Source organism: Ambystoma mexicanum, chromosome 1p, assembly GCF_040938575.1.
Source record: "Ambystoma mexicanum isolate Mex_15411 chromosome 1p, UKY_AmexF1_1, whole genome shotgun sequence".
Classification (NCBI taxonomy): domain Eukaryota; kingdom Metazoa; phylum Chordata; class Amphibia; order Caudata; family Ambystomatidae; genus Ambystoma; species Ambystoma mexicanum.
Window position 1 is genome coordinate 1,473,632,969 of NC_090921.1, and position 17,958 is coordinate 1,473,650,926.

Below are 17,958 nucleotides of genomic sequence, written 5' to 3' on the forward strand. Positions count from 1 at the left end.
GGGAAATGACCAATGAGATGCATTTAACCTTCTTTGTCGCAGTACTACCTAAATGTGATGCAGGCCACAAGTCAGTTTGAAGATAATTGTAATATTCATGAATTTCCTTCAGATCGCATGTAGTTTTTCTTTAGGTTGTTGTGAGGATAAGGGTTTTATGTGTGAATGAGTTAGGCATTTTTTTTCCAAGGGAAGAAAACATCCCCCTGCAACTGGCCTCCCTCTTATGCTCCAGTTAGAAATATGCCTATCAGCTGGCCGGTTTGCTCAGTTGGTAAGAGCTTGGTGCTAATAACACCAAGGTCACGGGTTCGATCCCCGTATTGGCCACTTCGTCATTTTGGGAAATATTTCTGCAGAAGGATGAGATTGATGCAGAATTGGCACTCACAGCTTTAGAGTTACTAACACAAGATTGCTGTTTTGTTGGAAGCAGCTGTGCATACATAGTCACGGGTCAGTACTGCTGCGGACATAACCAATGTTGTTGTGAGGATAAGGGTTGTATTTGTGAATGAGTTAGGCATTTTCTTTCAAGGGAAGAAAACTCCCCCCTGCAACTGGCCTCCCTCCTATGCTCCAGTCAGAAGGCATACTTTTTCTGACTGAGCATGGTGCTAATCACGCCAAGTTAGCGAATTTGATCCCAGTATTGGCCACTTTGTCAATTTGGGAGATATTTCTGCAGAAGCATGAGATTGATGCAGAATTCCCACCCACAGCTTTAGATTTACTATGACTAGTTTGCTGTTTTGTTGGAAGCAGCAGTCCATAAATGGTCACAGGTCAGTACTGCTGTGGGACATGACCGATGAGAGGCATTTAACCTTCTTTGTCCCAGTTCTACTTAAATGTGATGCAGGCTACAAGTCAGTTTGAAGATAATTGCCATATTCATGAATTTCCTTCAGCTCACATGTAGTTTTTCTTTAGGTTGTTGTGAGGATAAGGGTTTTATGTGTGAATGAGTTAGGCATTTTTTTTCCAAGGGAAGAAAAAATCCCCCTGCAACTGGCCTCCCTCTTATGCTCCAGTCAGAAACAGGACTCTCAGCTGGCCGGTTAGAGCGTGGTGCTAATAACGCCAAGGTCATGGGTTCGATTCCCGTATTGGCCACTTTGTCATTTTGGGAAATATTTCTGCAGAAGCATGAGATTGATGCAGAATTGGCACTCACAGCTTTAGAGTTACTAACACAAGATTGCTGTTTTGTTGGAAGCAGCTGTGCATACATGGTCACGGGTCAGTACTGCTGCGGGACATAACCAATGTTGTTGTGAGGATAAGGGTTGTATTTGTGAATGAGTTAGGCATTTTCTTTCAAGTGAAGAAAACTCCCCCCTGCAACTGGCCTCCCTCCATGCTCCAGTCAGAAGGCATACTTTTTCTGACTGAGCATGGTGCTAATCACGCCAAGTTAGCGAATTTGATCCCAGTATTGGCCACTTTGTCAATTTGGGAAATATTTCTGCAGAAGCATAATATTGATGCAGAATTCCCACCCACAGCTTTAGATTTACTATGACTAGTTTGCTATTTTATTGGAAGCAGCAGTCCATAAATGGTCACAGGTCAGTACTGCTGTGGGAAATGACCAATGAGATGCATTTAACCTTCTTTGTCCCAGTTCTACTTAAATGTGATGCAGGCTACAAGTCAGTTTGAAGATAATTGTCATATTCATGAATTTCCTTCAGATCACATGTAGTTTTTCTTTAGGTTGTTTTGAGGATAAGGGTTTTATGTGTGAATAAGTTAGGCATTTTCTTTCCAAGGGAAGAAAAAATCCCCCTGCAACTGGCCTCCCTCTTATGGTCCAGTCAGAAATATGCCTCTCAGCTGGCCGGTTATCTCAGTTGGTTAGAGCGTGGTGCCAATAACTAATAACGCCAAGGTCACGGGTTCGATCCCCGTATTGGCCACTTTGTCATTTTGGGAAATATTTCTGCAGAAGGATGAGATTGATGCAGAATTGGCACTCACAGCTTTAGAGTTACTAACACAAGATTGCTGTTTTGTTGGAAGCAGCTGTGCATACATAGTCACGGGTCAGTACTGCTGCGGACATAACCAATGTTGTTGTGAGGATAAGGGTTGTATTTGTGAATGAGTTAGGCATTTTCTTTCAAGGAAAGAAAACTCCCCCCTGCAAATGGCCTCCCTCCTATGCTCCAGTCAGAAGCATACTTTTTCTGACTGAGCATGGTGCTAATCACGCCAAGTTAGCGAATTTGATCCCAGTATTGGCCACTTTGTCAATTTGGGAAAAATGTCTGCAGAAGCATTAGATTGATGCAGAATTCACACCCACAGCTTTATATTTACTATGACAAGTTTGCTGTTTTGTTGGAAGCAGCAGTCCATAAATGGTCACAGGTCAGTACTGCTGTGGGAAATGACCAATGAGATGCATTTAACCTTCTTTGTCGCAGTACTACCTAAATGTGATGCAGGCCACAAGTCAGTTTGAAGATAATTGTAATATTCATGAATTTCCTTCAGATCACATGGAGTTTTTCTTTAGGTTGTTGTGAGGATAAGGGTTGTCTGTGTGAATGAGTTAGGGATTTTTTTTCCAAGGGAAGAAAACATCCCCCTACAACTGGCCTCTTGCTTATGCTTGAGTCAGAAACAAAACTCTCAGCTGGCTGTTTAGCTCATTTGGTTAGAGCGTGGTGCTAATAATGGCAAGGTCACGGGTCCCCGTATTGGCCTCCTTGTCATTTTGGGAAATATTTCAGCAGAAGCATGAGATTGATGCAGAATTGGCACTCACAGCTTTAGAGTTACTAACACAAGATTGCTGTTTTGTTGGAAGCAGCTGTGCATACATGGTCACGGGTCAGTACTGCTGCGGGACATAACCAATGTTGTTGTGAGGATAAGGGTTGTATTTGTGAATGAGTTAGGCATTTTCTTTCAAGTGAAGAAAACTCCCCCCTGCAACTGGCCTCCCTCCATGCTCCAGTCAGAAGGCATACTTTTTCTGACTGAGCATGGTGCTAATCACGCCAAGTTAGCGAATTTGATCCCAGTATTGGCCACTTTGTCAATTTGGGAAATATTTCTGCAGAAGCATAATATTGATGCAGAATTCCCACCCACAGCTTTAGATTTACTATGACTAGTTTGCTGTTTTGTTGGAAGCAGCAGTCCATAAATGGTCACAGGTCAGTACTGCTGTGGGAAATGACCAATGAGATGCATTTAACCTTCTTTGTCCCAGTTCTACTTAAATGTGATGCAGGCTACAAGTCAGTTTGAAGATAATTGTCATATTCATGAATTTCCTTCAGATCACATGTAGTTTTTCTTTAGGATAAGGGTTTCATGTGTGAATGACTTAGGCATTTTTTTCCCAAGGGAAGAAAAAATCCCCCTGCAACTGGCTTCCCTCTTATGCTCCAGTCAGAAACCGGACTCTCAGCTGGTCGGTTAGCTCAGTTGGTTAGAGCGTGGTGCTAATAACGCCAAGGTCACGGGTTCGATCCCCATATTGGACACTTTGTCATTTTGGGAAATATTTCTGCAGAAGCATGAGATTGATGCAGAATTGGCACTCACAGCTTTAGAGTTACTAACACAAGATTGCTGTTTTGTTGGAAGCAGCTGTGCATACATGGTCACGGGTCAGTACTGCTGCGGGACATAACCAATGTTGTTGTGAGGATAAGGGTTGTATTTGTGAATGAGTTAGGCATTTTCTTTCAAGGGAAGAAAGCTCCCCCCTGCAACTGGCCTCCCTCCTATGCTCCAGTCAGAAGGCATACTTTATCTGACTGAGCATGGTGCTAATCACGCCAAGTTAGCGAATTTGATCCCAGTATTGGCCACTTTGTCAATTTGGGAAATATTTCTGCAGAAGCATGAGATTGATGCAGAATTCCCACCCACAGCTTTAGATTTACTATGACTAGTTTCCTGTTTTGTTGGAAGCAGCAGTCCATAAATGGTCACAGGTCAGTACTGCTGTGGGAAATGACCAATGAGATGCATTTAACCTTCTTTGTCCCAGTTCTACTTAAATGTGATGCAGGCTACAAGTCAGTTTGAAGATAACTGTCATATTCGTGAATTTCCTTCAGATCACATGTAGTTTTTCTTTAGGTTGTTGTGAGGATAAGGGTTTTATGTGTGAATGAGTTAGGCATTTTTTTTCCAAGGGAAGAAAAAATCCCCCTGCAACTGGCCTCCCTCTTATGCTCCAGTTAGAAATATGCCTCTCAGCTGGCCGGTTAGCTCAGTTGGTTAGAGTGTGGTGCTAATAACACCAAGGTCACGGGTTCGATCCCCGTATTGGCCACTTTGTCATTTTGGGAAATATTTCTGCAGAAGGATGAGATTGATGCAGAATTGGCACTCACAGCTTTAGAGTTACTAACACAAGATTGCTGTTTTGTTGGAAGCAGCTGTGCATACATAGTCACGGGTCAGTACTGCTGCGGACATAACCAATGTTGTTGTGAGGATAAGGGTTGTATTTGTGAATGAGGTAAGCATTTTCTTTCAAGGGAAGAAAACTCCCCCCTGCAACTGGCCTCCCTCCTATGCTCCAGTCAGAAGGCATACTTTTTCTGACTGAGCATGGTGCTAATCACGCCAAGTTAGCGAATTTGATCCCAGTATTGGCCACTTTGTCAATTTGGAAAATATTTCTGCAGAAGCATGAGATTGATGCAGAATTCCCACCCACAGCTTTAGATTTACTATGACTAGTTTGCTGTTTTGTTGGAAGCAGCAGTCCATAAATGGTCACAGGTCAGTACTGCTGTGGGAAATGACCAATGAGAGGCATTTAACCTTCTTTGTCCCAGTTCTACTTAAATGTGATGCAGGCTACAAGTCAGTTTGAAGATAATTGTCATATTCATGAATTTCCTTCAGATCACATGTAGTTTTTCTTTAGGTTGTTGTGAGGATAAGGGTTTTATGTGTGAATGAGTTAGGCATTTTTTTTCCAAGGGAAAAAGACTCTCAGCTGGCCGGTTAGCTCAGTTGGTTAGAGCGTGGCGCTAATCACGCCAAGGTCACGGGTTCGATCCCCGTATTGGCCACTTTGTCATTTTGGGAAATATTTCTGCAGAAGCATGAGATTGATGCAGAATTGGCACTCACAGCTTTAGAGTTACTAACACAAGATGGCTGTTTTGTTGGTAGCAGCTGTGCATACATGGTCACGGGTCAGTACTGCTGCGGGACATAACCAATGTTGTTGTGAGGATAAGGGTTGTATTTGTGAATGAGTTAGGCATTTTCTTTCAAGGGAAGAAAACTCCCCCCTGCAACTGGCCTCCCTCCTATGCTCCAGTCAGAAGGCATACTTTTTCTGACTGAGCATGGTGCTAATCACGCCAAGTTAGCGAATTTGATCCCAGTATTGGCCACTTTGTCAATTTGGGAAATATTTCTGCAGAAGCATGAGATTGATGCAGAATTCCCACCCACAGCTTTAGATTTACTATGACTAGTTTGCTGTTTTGTTGGAAGCAGCAGTCCATAAATGGTCACAGGTCAGTACTGCTGTGGGAAATGACCAATGAGATGCATTTAACCTTCTTTGTCCCAGTTCTACTTAAATGTGATGCAGGCTACAAGTCAGTTTGAAGATAATTGTCATATTCGTGAATTTCCTTCAGATCACATGTAGTTTTTCTTTAGGTTGTTGTGAGGATAAGGGTTTTATGTGTGAATGAGTTAGGCATTTTTTTCCAAGGGAAGAAAAAATCCCCCTGCAACTGGCCTCCCTCTTATGCTCCAGTCAGAAATATGCCTCTCAGCTGGCCGGTTAGCTCAGTTGGTTAGAGAGTGGTGCTAATAACGCCAAGGTCACAGGTTCGATCCCCGTATTGGCCACTTTGTCATTTCGGGAAATATTTCTGCAGAAGCATGAGATTGATGCAGAATTGGCACTCACAGCTTTAGAGTTACTAACACAAGATTGCTGTTTTGTTGGTAGCAGCTGTGCATACATGGTCATGGGTCAGTACTGCTGCGGGACATAACCAATGTTGTTGTGAGGATAAGGGTTGTATTCAGAATGAGTTAGGCATTTTCTTTCAAGGGAAGAAAACTCCCCCCCTGCAACTGGCCTCCCTCCTATGCTCCAGTCAGAAACAGGACTCTCAGCTGGCCGGTTAAAGCGTGGTGCTAATAACGCCAAGGTCACGGGTTCGATCCCCGTATTGGCCACTTTGTCATTTTGGGAAATATTTCTGCAGAAGCATGAGATTGATGCAGAATTGTCACTCACAGCTTTAGAGTTACTAACACAAGATTGCTGTTTTGTTGGAAGCAGCTGTGCATACATGGTCACGGGTCAGTACTGCTGCGGGACATAACCAATGTTGTTGTGAGGATAAGGGTTGTATTCAGAATGAGTTAGGCATTTTCTTTCAAGGGAAGAAAACTCCCCCCTGCAACTGGCCTCCCTCCTATGCTCCAGTCAGAAGGCATACTTTTTCTGACTGAGCATGGTGCTAATAACGCCAAGTTAGCGTATTTGATCCCTGTATTGGCCACTTTGTCAATTTGGGAAAAATGTCTGCAGAAGCATTAGATTGATGCAGAATTCCCACCCACAGCTTTAGATTTACTATGACAAGTTTACTGTTTTGTTGGAAGCAGCAGTCCATAAATGGTCACAGGTCAGTACTGCTGTGGGAAATGACCAATGAGATGCATTTAACCTTCTTTGTCTCAGTACTACTTAAATGTGACGCAGGCCACACGTCAGTTTGAAGATAATTGTAATATTCATGAATTTCCTTCAGATCACATGGAGTTTTTCTTTAGGTTGTTGTGAGGATAAGGGTTGTATGTGTGAATGAGTTAGGCATTTTTTTCCAAGGGAAGAAAAAATCCCCCTGCAACTGGCCTCCCTCTTATGCTCCAGTCACTTTATCTGACTGAGCATGGTGCTAATCACGCCAAGTTAGCGAATTTGATCCCAGTATTGGCCACTTTGTCAATTTGGGAAATATTTCTGCAGAAGCATGAGATTGATGCAGAATTCCCACCCACAGCTTTAGATTTACTATGACTAGTTTGCTGTTTTGTTTCAAGCAGCAGTCTATAAATGGTCACGGGTCAGTACTGCTGCGGGACGTCCAATGAGATGCATTTAACCTTCTTTGTCCCAGTTCTACTTAAATGTGATGCAGGCCACAAGTCAGTTTGAAGATAATTGTAATATTCATGAATTTCCTTCAGATCACATGTAGTTTTCCTTTAGGTTGTTGTGAGGATAAGGGTTGTATTTGTGAATGAGTTAGGCATTTTCTTTCCGAGGGAAGAAAAAATCCCCCTGCAACTGGCCTCCCTCTTATGCTCCAGTCAGAAACACGGTTCTCAGCTGGCCAGTTAGCTCAGTTGGTTAGAGCGTGGTGCTAATAATGCCAAGGTCATGGGTTCGATCCCTGTATTGGCCACTTTGTCAATTTGGGAAATATTTCTGCAGAAGCATGAGATTGATGCAGAATTGGCACCCACAGCATTAGAATTACTAACACAAGATTGCTGTTTTGTTGGAAGCAGCTGTGCATACATGGTCACGGGTCAGTACTGCTGCGGCACTTCCAATGAGATGCATTTAACCTTCTTTGTCCCAGTTCTACTTAAATGTGATGCAGGCCACAAGTCAGTTTGAAGATAATTGTAATATTCATGAATTTCCTTCAGATCACATGTAGTTTTTCTTTAGGTTGTTGTGAGGATAAGGGTTTTATGTGTGAATGAGTTAGGCATTTTTTTTCCAAGGTTAGAAAAAATCCCCCTGCAACTGGCCTCCCTCCTATGCTCCAGTCAGAAGGCATACTTTTTCTGACTGAGCATGGTGCTAATCACGCCAAGTTAGCGAATTTGATCCCAGTATTGGCCACTTTGTCAATTTGGGAAATATTTCTGCAGAAGCATGAGATTGATGCAGAATTCCCACCCACAGCTTTAGATTTACTATGACTAGTTTGCTGTTTTGTTTCAAGCAGCAGTCCTTAAATGGTCACGGGTCAGTACTGCTGCGGGACTTCCAATGAGATGCATTTAACCTTCTTTGTCCCAGTTCTACTTAAATGTGATGCAGGCTACAAGTCAGTTTGAAGATAATTGTCATATTCATGAATTTCCTTCAGATCACATGTAGTTTTTCTTTAGGTTGTTGTGAGGACAAGGGTTTTATGTGTGAATGAGTTAGGCATTTTTTTCCAAGGGAAAACGACTCTCAGCTGGCCGGTTAGCTCAGTTGGTTAGAGCGTGGTGCTAATAATGCCAATGTCACGGGTTGGATCCCCGTATTGGCCACTTTGTCATTTTGGGAAATATTTCTGCAGAAGCATGAGATTGATGCAGAATTGGCACTCACAGCTTTAGAGTTACTAACACAAGATTGCTGTTTTGTTGGTAGCAGCTGTGCATACATGGTCACGGGTCAGTACTGCTGCGGGACATAACCAAAGTTGTTGTGAGGATAAGGGTTGTATTTGTGAATGAGTTAGGCATTTTCTTTCAATGGAAGAAAACTACCCCCTGCAACTGGCCTCCCTCCTATGCTCCAGTCAGAAGGCATACTTTTTCTGACTGAGCATGGTGCTAATCACGCCAAGTAAGCGAATTTGATCCCAGTATTGGCCACTTTGTCAATTTGGGAAATATTTCTGCAGAAGCATGAGATTGATGCAGAATTCCCACCCACAGCTTTAGATTTACTATGACTAGTTTGCTGTTTTGTTGGAAGCAGCAGTCCATAAATAGTCACAGGTCAGTACTGCTGTGGGAAATGACCAATGAGATGCATTTAACCTTCTTTGTCCCAGTTCTACTTAAATGTGATGCAGGCTACAAGTCAGTTTGAAGATAATTGTCATATTCATGAATTTCCTTCAGATCACATGTAGTTTTTCTTTAGGTTGTTGTGAGGATAAGGGTTTTATGTGTGAATGAGTTAGGCATTTTTTTTCCAAGGGAAGAAAAAAATCCCCCTGCAACTGGCCTCCCTCTTATGCTCCAGTCAGAAACTGGACTTTCAGCTGGTCGGTTAGCTCAGTTGGTTAGAGCGTGGTGCTAATAACGCCAAGGTCACGGGTTGGATCCCCGTATTGGCCACTTTGTCATTTTGGGAAATATTTCTGCAGAAGCATGAGATTGATGCAGAATTCCCACCCACAGCTTTAGATTTACTATGACAAGTTTGCTGTTTTGTTGGAAGCAGCAGTCCATAAATGGTCACAGGTCACTGCTGTGGGAAATGACCAATGTTGTTGTGAGGATAAGGGTTGTATTTGTGAATGAGTTAGGCATTTTCTTTCAAGGGAGGAAAGCTCCCCCCTGCAACTGGCCTCCCTCCTATGCTCCAGTCAGAAGGCATACTTTTTCTGACTGAGCTTGGTGCTAATCACGCTAAGTTAGCGAATTTGATCTCAGTATTGGCCACTTTGTCAATTTGGGAAATATTTCTGCAGAAGCATGAGATTGATGCAGAATTCCCACCCACAGCTTTAGATTTACTATGACAAGTTTGCTGTTTTGTTGGAAGCAGCAGTCCATAAATGGTCACAGGTCACTGCTGTGGGAAATGACCAATGAGATGCATTTAACCTTCTTTGTCCCAGTTCTACTTAAATGTGATGCAGGCTACAAGTCAGTTTGAAGATAATTGTCATATTCGTGAATTTCCTTCAGATCACATGTAGTTTTTCTTTAGGTTGTTGTGAGGATAAGGGTTTTATGTGTGAATGAGTTAGGCATTTTTTTTCCAAGGGAAGAAAAAATCCCCCTGCAACTGGCCTCCCTCTTATGCTCCAGTTAGAAATATGCCTCTCAGCTGGCCGTTTAGCTCAGTTGGTTAGAGCATGGTGCTAATAACACCAAGGTCACGGGTTCGATCCCCGTATTAGCCACTTTGTCATTTTGGGAAATTTTTCTGCAGAAGGATGAGATTGATGCAGAATTGGCACTCACAGCTTTAGAGTTACTAACACAAGATTGCTGTTTTGTTGGAAGCAGCAGTCCATAAATGGTCACAGGTCAGTACTGCTCTGGGAAATGACCAATGAGATGCATTTAACCTTCTTTGTCCCAGTTCTACTTAAATGTGATGCAGGCTACAAGTCAGTTTGAAGATAATTGTCATATTCATGAATTTCCTTCAGATCACATGTAGTTTTTCTTTAGGTTGTTGTGAGGATAAGGGTTTTATGTGTGAATGAGTTAGGCATTTTTTTCTTCCAAGGGAAAAAGACTTTCAGCTGGCCGGTTAGCTCAGTTGGTTAGAGCGTGGTGCTAATAACGCCAAGGTCATGGGTTCGATCCCCGTATTGGCCACTTTGTCATTTTGGGAAATATTTCTGCAGAAGCATGAGATTGATGCAGAATTGGCACTCACAGCTTTAGAGTTACTAACACAAGTTTGCTGTTTTGTTGGAAGCAGCTGTGCATACATGGTCACGGGTCAGTACTGCTGCGGGACATAACCAATGTTGTTGTGAGGATAAGGGTTGTATTTGTGAATGAGTTAGGCATTTTCTTTCAAGGGAAGAAAACTCCCCCCTGCAACTGGCCTCCCTCCTATGCTCCAGTCAGAAGGCATACTTTTTCTGACTGAGCATGGTGCTAATCACGCCAAGTTAGCGAATTTGATCCCAGTATTGGCCACTTTGTCAATTTGGGAAATATTTCTGCAGAAGCATGAGATTGATGCAGAATTCCCACCCACAGCTTTAGATTTACTATGACTAGTTTGCTGTTTTGTTGGAAGCAGCAGTCCATAAATGGTCACAGGTCAGTACTGCTGTGGGAAATGACCAATGAGATGCATTTAACCTTCTTTGTCCCAGTTCTACTTAAATGTGATGCAGGCTACAAGTCAGTTTGAAGATAATTGTCATATTCATGAATTTCCTTCAGATCACATGTAGTTTTTCCTTAGGTTGTTGTGAGGATAAGGGTTTTATGTGTGAATGAGTTAGGCATTTTTTTTCCAAGGGAAGAAAAAATCCCCCTGCAACTGGCCTCCCTCTTATGGTCCAGTCAGAAATATGCCTCTCAGCTGGCTGGTTAGCTCAGTTGGTTAGAGCTTGGTGCTAATAACGACGGGTTCGATCCCCGTATCGGCCACTTTGTCATTTTGGGAAATATTTCTGCAGAAGGATGAGATTGATGCAGAATTGGCACTCACAGCTTTAGAGTTACTAACACAAGATTGCTGTTTTGTTGGAAGCAGCTGTGCATACATAGTCACGGGTCAGTACTGCTGCGGACATAACCAATGTTGTTGTGAGGATAAGGGTTGTATTTGTGAATGAGTTAGGCATTTTCTTTCAAGGAAAGAAAACTCCCCCCTGCAACTGGCCTCCCTCCTATGCTCCAGTCAGAAGCATACTTTTTCTGACTGAGCATGGTGCTAATCACGCCAAGTTAGCGAATTTGATCCCAGTATTGGCCACTTTGTCAATTTGGGAAAAATGTCTGCAGAAGCATTAGATTGATGCAGAATTCCCACCCACAGCTTTAGATTTACTATGACAAGTTTGCTGTTTTGTTGGAAGCAGCAGTCCATAAATGGTCACAGGTCAGTACTGCTGTGGGAAATGACCAATGAGATGCATTTAACCTTCTTTGTCGCAGTACTACTTAAATGTGATGCAGGCCACAAGTCAGTTTGAAGATAATTGTAATATTCATGAATTTCCTTCAGATCACATGGAGTTTTTCTTTAGGTTGTTGTGAGGATAAGGGTTGTCTGTCTGAATGAGTTAGGCATTTCCAAGGGAAGAAAACATCCCCCTACAACTGGCCTCCTGCTTATGCTTGAGTCAGAAACAAAACGCTCAGCTGGCTGTTTAGCTCATTTGGTTAGAGCGTGCTGCTAATAATGGCAAGGTCACGGGTCCCCGTATTGGCCTCCTTGTCATTTTGGGAAATATTTCTGCAGAAGCATGAGATTGATGCAGAATTGGCACTCACAGCTTTAGAGTTACTAACACAAGATTGCTGTTTTGTTGGAAGCAGCTGTGCATACATGGTCACTGGTCAGTACTGCTGCGGGACATAACCAATGTTGTTGTGAGGATAAGGGTTGTATTTGTGAATGAGTTAGGAATTTTCTTTCAAGGGAAGAAAACTCCCCCCTGCAACTGGCCTCCCTCCTATGCTCCAGTCAGATGGCATACTTTTTCTGACTGAGCATGGTGCTAATCACGCCAAGTTAGCGGATTTGATCCCAGTATTGGCCACTTTGTCAATTTGGGAAATATTTCTGCAGAAGCATGAGACTGATGCAGAATTCCCACCCACAGCTTTAGATTTACTATGACTAGTTTGCTGTTTTGCTGGAAGCAGCAGTCCATAACTGGTCACAGGTCAGTACTGCTGTGGGAAATGACCAATGAGATGCATTTAACCTTCTTTGTCCCAGTTCTACTTAAATGTGATGCAGGCTACAAGTCAGTTTGAAGATAATTGTCATATTCATGAATTTCCTTCAGATCACATGTAGTTTTTCTTTAGGTTGTTGTGAGGATAAGGGTTTTATGTGTGAATGAGTTAGGCATTTTTTTTCCAAGGGAAAAAGACTCTCAGCTGGCCGGTTAGCTCAGTTGGTTAGAGCGTGGTGCTAATAACGCCAAGGTCACGGGTTCGATCCCCATATTGGCCACTTTGTCATTTTGGGAAATATTTCTGCAGAAGCATGAGATTGATGCAGAATTGGCACTCACAGCTTTAGAGTTACTAACACAAGATTGCTGTTTTGTTGGTAGCAGCTGTGCATACATGGTCACGGGTCAGTACTGCTGCGGGACATAACCAATGTTGTTGTGAGGATAAGGGTTGTATTTGTGAATGAGTTAGGCATTTTCTTTCAAGGGAAGAAAACTCCCCCCTGCAACTGGCCTCCCTCCTATGCTCCAGTCAGAAGGCATACTTTTTCTGACTGAGCATGGTGCTAATCACGCCAAGTTAGTGAAATTGATCCCAGTATTGTCCACTTTGTCAATTTGGGAATTATTTCTGCAGAAGCATGAGATTGATGCAGAATTCCCACCCACAGCTTTAGATTTACTATGACAAGTTTGCTGTTTTGTTGGAAGCAGCAGTCCATAAATGGTCACAGGTCAGTACTGCTGTGGGAAATGACCAATGAGATGCATTTAACCTTCTTTGTCCCAGTTCTACTTAAAGGTGATGCAGGCTACAAGTCAGTTTGAAGATAATTGTCATATTCATGAATTTCCTTCAGATCACATGTAGTTTTTCTTTAGGTTGTTGTGAGGATAAGGGTTGTCTGTGTGAATGAGTTAGGCATTTAGGCAGTTGGTTAGAGCGTGGTGCAAATAACGCCAAAGTCACGGGTTCGATCCCCGTATTGGCCACTTTGTCATTTTGGGAAATAATTCTGCAGAAGGATGAGATTGATGCAGAATTGGCACTCACAGCTTTAGAGTTACTAACACAAGATTGCTGATTTGTTGGAAGCAGCTGTGCATACATGGTCACGGGTCAGTACTACTGCGGACATAACCAATGTTGTTGTGAGGATAAGGGTTGTATTTGTGAATGAGTTAGGCATTTTCTTTCAAGGGAAGAAAACTCCCCCCTGCAACTGGCCTCCCTCCTATGCTCCAGTCAGAAGGCTTACTTTTTCTGACTGAGCATGGTGCTAATCACGCCAAGTTAGCGAATTTGATCCCAGTATTGGCCACTTTGTCAACTTGGGAAATATTTCTGCAGAAGCATGAGATTGATGCAGAATTGGCACTCACAGCTTTAGAGTTACTAACACAAGATTGCTGTTTTGTTGGAAGCAGCTGTGCATACATAGTCACGGGTCAGTACTGCTGCGGACATAACCAATGTTGTTGTGAGGATAAGGGTTGTATTTGTGAATGAGTTAGGCATTTTCTTTCAAGGAAAGAAAACTCCCCCCTGCAACTGGCCTCCCTCCTATGCTCCAGTCAGAAGCAGTACTTTTTCTGACTGAGCATGGTGCTAATCACGCCAAGTTAGCGAATTTGATCCCAGTATTGGCCACTTTGTCAATTTGGGAAAAATGTGTGCAGAAGCATTAGATTGATGCAGAATTCCCACCCACAGCTTTAGATTTACTATGACAAGTTTGCTGTTTTGTTGGAAGCAGCAGTCCATAAATGGTCACAGGTCAGTACTGCTGTGGGAAATGACCAATGAGATGCATTTAACCTTCTTTGTCGCAGTACTACTTAAATGTGATGCAGGCCACAAGTCAGTTTGAAGATAATTGTAATATTCATGAATTTCCTTCAGATCACATGGAGTTTTTCTTTAGGTTGTTGTGAGGATAAGGGTTGTCTGTGTGAATGAGTTAGGCATTTCCAAGGGAAGAAAACATCCCCCTACAACTGGCCTCCTGCTTATGCTTGAGTCAGAAACAAAACGCTCAGCTGGCTGTTTAGCTCCTTTGGTTAGAGCGTGCTGCTTATAATGGCAAGGTCACGGGTCCCCGTATTGGCCTCCTTGTCATTTTGGGAAATATTTCTGCAGAAGCATGAGATTGATGCAGAATTGGCACTCACAGCTTTAGAGTTACTAACACAAGATTGCTGTTTTGTTGGAAGCAGCTGTGCATACATGGTCACGGGTCAGTACTGCTGCGGGACATAACCAATGTTGTTGTGAGGATAAGGGTTGTATTTGTGAATGAGTTAGGCATTTTCTTTCAAGGGAAGAAAACTCCCCCTGCAACTGGCCTCCCTCCTATGCTCCAGTCAGAAGGCATACTTTTTCTGACTGAGCATGGTGCTAATCACGCCAAGTTAGCGGATTTGATCCCAGTATTGGCCACTTTGTCAATTTGGGAAATATTTCTGCAGAAGCATGAGATTGATGCAGAATTCCCACCCACAGCTTTAGATTTACTATGACTAGTTTGCTGTTTTGTTGGAAGCAGCAGTCCATAAATGGTCACAGGTCAGTACTGCTGTGGGAAATGACCAATGAGATGCATTTAACCTTCTTTGTCCCAGTTCTACTCAAATGTGATGCAGGCTACAAGTCAGTTTGAAGATAATTGTCATATTCGTGAATTTCCTTCAGATCACATGTAGTTTTTCTTTAGGTTGTTGTGAGGATAAGGGTTTTATGTGTGAATGAGTTAGGCATTTTTTTTCCAAGGGAAGAAAAAATCCCCCTGCAACTGGCCTCCCTCTTATGCTCCAGTCAGAAATATGCTCAGCTGGCTGGTTAGCTCAGTTGGTTAGAGCGTGGTGCTAATAACGCCAAGGTCACGGGTTCGATCCCCGTATTGGCCACTTTGTCATTTTGGGAAATATTTCTGCAGAAGGATGAGATTGATGCAGAATTGGCACTCACAGCTTTAGAGTTACTAACACAAGATTGCTGTTTTGTTGGAAGCAGCTGTGCATACATAGTCACGGGTCAGTACTGCTGCAGACATAACCAATGTTGTTGTGAGGATAAGGGTTGTATTTGTGAATGAGTTAGGCATTTTCTTTCAAGGAAAGAAAACTCCCCCCTGCAACTGGCCTCCCTCCTATGCTCCAGTCAGAAGGATACTTTTTCTGACTGAGCATGGTGCTAATAACGCCAAGTTAGCGAATTTGATCCCAGTATTGGCCACTTTGTCAATTTGGGAAAAATGTCTGCAGAAGCATTAGATTGATGCAGAATTCCCACCCACAGCTTTAGATTTACTATGACAAGTTTGCTGTTTTGTTGGAAGCAGCAGTCCATAAATGGTCACAGGTCAGTACTGCTGTGGGAAATGACCAATGAGATGCATTTAACCTTCTTTGTCGCAGTACTACTTAAATGTGATGCAGGCCACAAGTCAGTTTGAAGATAATTGTAATATTCATGAATTTCCTTCAGATCACATGGAGTTTTTCTTTAGGTTGTTGTGAGGATAAGGGTTGTCTGTGTGAATGAGTTAGGCATTTAGGCAGTTGGTTAGAGCGTGGTGCAAATAACGCCAAAGTCACGGGTTCGATCCCCGTATTGGCCACTTTGTCATTTTGGGAAATAATTCTGCAGAAGGATGAGATTGATGCAGAATTGGCACTCACAGCTTTAGAGTTACTAACACAAGATTGCTGATTTGTTGGAAGCAGCTGTGCATACATGGTCACGGGTCAGTACTACTGCGGACATAACCAATGTTGTTGTGAGGATAAGGGTTGTATTTGTGAATGAGTTAGGCATTTTCTTTCAAGGGAAGAAAACTCCCCCCTGCAACTGGCCTCCCTCCTATGCTCCAGTCAGAAGGCTTACTTTTTCTGACTGAGCATGGTGCTAATCACGCCAAGTTAGCGAATTTGATCCCAGTATTGGCCACTTTGTCAGTTTGGGAAATATTTCTGCAGAAGCATGAGATTGATGCAGAATTGGCACTCACAGCTTTAGAGTTACTAACACAAGATTGCTGTTTTGTTGGAAGCAGCTGTGCATACATAGTCACGGGTCAGTACTACTGCGGACATAACCAATGTTGTTGTGAGGATAAGGGTTGTATTTGTGAATGAGTTAGGCATTTTCTTTCAAGGGAAGAAAACTCCCCCCTGCAACTGGCCTCCCTCCTATGCTCCAGTCAGAAGGCATACTTTTTCTGACTGAGCATGGTGCTAATCACGCCAAGTTAGTGAAATTGATCCCAGTATTGTCCACTTTGTCAATTTGGGAATTATTTCTGCAGAAGCATGAGATTGATGCAGAATTCCCACCCACAGCTTTAGATTTACTATGACAAGTTTGCTGTTTTGTTGGAAGCAGCAGTCCATAAATGGTCACAGGTCAGTACTGCTGTGGGAAATGACCAATGAGATGCATTTAACCTTCTTTGTCCCAGTTCTACTTAAATGTGATGCAGGCTACAAGTCAGTTTGAAGATAATTGTCATATTCATGAATTTCCTTCAGATCACATGTAGTTTTTCTTTAGGTTGTTGTGAGGATAAGGGTTTTATGTGTGAATGAGTTAGGCATTTTTTTCCAAGGGAAAGAGACTCTCAGCTGGCCGGTTAGCTCAGTTGGTTAGAGCGTGGTGCTAATAACGCCAAGGTCACGGGTTCGATCCCCGTATTGGCCACTTTGTCATTTTGGGAAATATTTCTGCAGAAGGATGAGATTGATGCAGAATTGGCACTCACAGCTTTAGAGTTACTAACACAAGATTGCTGTTTTGTTGGAAGCAGCTGTGCATACATAGTCACGGGTCAGTACTGCTGCGGACATAACCAATGTTGTTGTGAGGATAAGGGTTGTATTTGTGAATGAGTTAGGCATTTTCTTTCAAGGGAAGAAAACTCCCCCCTGCAACTGGTCTCCCTCCTATGCTCCAGTCAGAAGGCATACTTTTTCTGACTGAGCATGCTGCTAATCACGCCAAGTTAGCGAATTTGATCCCAGTATTGGCCACTTTGTCAATTTGGGAAATATTTCTGCAGAAGCATGAGATTGATGCAGAATTCCCACCCACAGCTTTAGATTTACTATGACTAGTTTGCTGTTTTGTTGGAAGCAGCAGTCCATAAATGGTCACAGGTCAGTACTGCTCTGGGAAATGACCAATGAGATGCATTTAACCTTCTTTGTCCCAGTTCTACTTAAATGTGATGCAGGCTACAAGTCAGTTTGAAGATAATTGTCATATTCATGAATTTCCTTTAGATCACATGTAGTTTTTCTTTAGGTTGTTGTGAGGATAAGGGTTTTATGTGTGAATGACTTAGGCATTTTTTTTCCAAGGGAAGAAAAAATCCCCCTGCAACTGGCCACCCTCTAATGCTCCAGTCAGAAACAGGACTCTCAGCTGGTCGGTTAGCTCAGTTGGTTAGAGAGTGGTGCTAATAACGCCAAGGTCACGGGTTTGATCCCCGTATTGGCCACTTTGTCATTTTGGGAAATATTTCTGCAGAAGCATGAGATGGATGCAGAATTGGCACTCACAGCTTTAGAGTTACTAACACAAGATTGCTGT

The 17,958-nt window shown here is 42.8% G+C and overlaps 6 non-coding genes across 6 annotated transcripts; all 6 read left to right on the plus strand.

The window, feature by feature from the left end:
• The first annotated feature begins 4,229 nt into the window (after positions 1 to 4,229).
• On the plus strand, positions 4,230 to 4,303 carry TRNAI-AAU (transfer RNA isoleucine (anticodon AAU)). The gene has a single exon. It is a non-coding gene; the product is annotated as a tRNA-Ile (tRNA).
• Positions 4,304 to 4,980: 677 nt separating this feature from the next.
• TRNAI-AAU (transfer RNA isoleucine (anticodon AAU)) lies at positions 4,981 to 5,054 on the plus strand. Its single transcript has one exon. It is a non-coding gene; the product is annotated as a tRNA-Ile (tRNA).
• A 5,186-nt stretch (positions 5,055 to 10,240) lies between these two features.
• On the plus strand, positions 10,241 to 10,314 carry TRNAI-AAU (transfer RNA isoleucine (anticodon AAU)). The gene has a single exon. It is a non-coding gene; the product is annotated as a tRNA-Ile (tRNA).
• Positions 10,315 to 12,572: 2,258 nt separating this feature from the next.
• TRNAI-AAU (transfer RNA isoleucine (anticodon AAU)) lies at positions 12,573 to 12,646 on the plus strand. The gene has a single exon. It is a non-coding gene; the product is annotated as a tRNA-Ile (tRNA).
• Positions 12,647 to 15,201: 2,555 nt separating this feature from the next.
• TRNAI-AAU (transfer RNA isoleucine (anticodon AAU)) lies at positions 15,202 to 15,275 on the plus strand. Its single transcript has one exon. It is a non-coding gene; the product is annotated as a tRNA-Ile (tRNA).
• A 1,718-nt stretch (positions 15,276 to 16,993) lies between these two features.
• TRNAI-AAU (transfer RNA isoleucine (anticodon AAU)) lies at positions 16,994 to 17,067 on the plus strand. Its single transcript has one exon. It is a non-coding gene; the product is annotated as a tRNA-Ile (tRNA).
• The last annotated feature ends 891 nt before the right edge of the window (positions 17,068 to 17,958 follow it).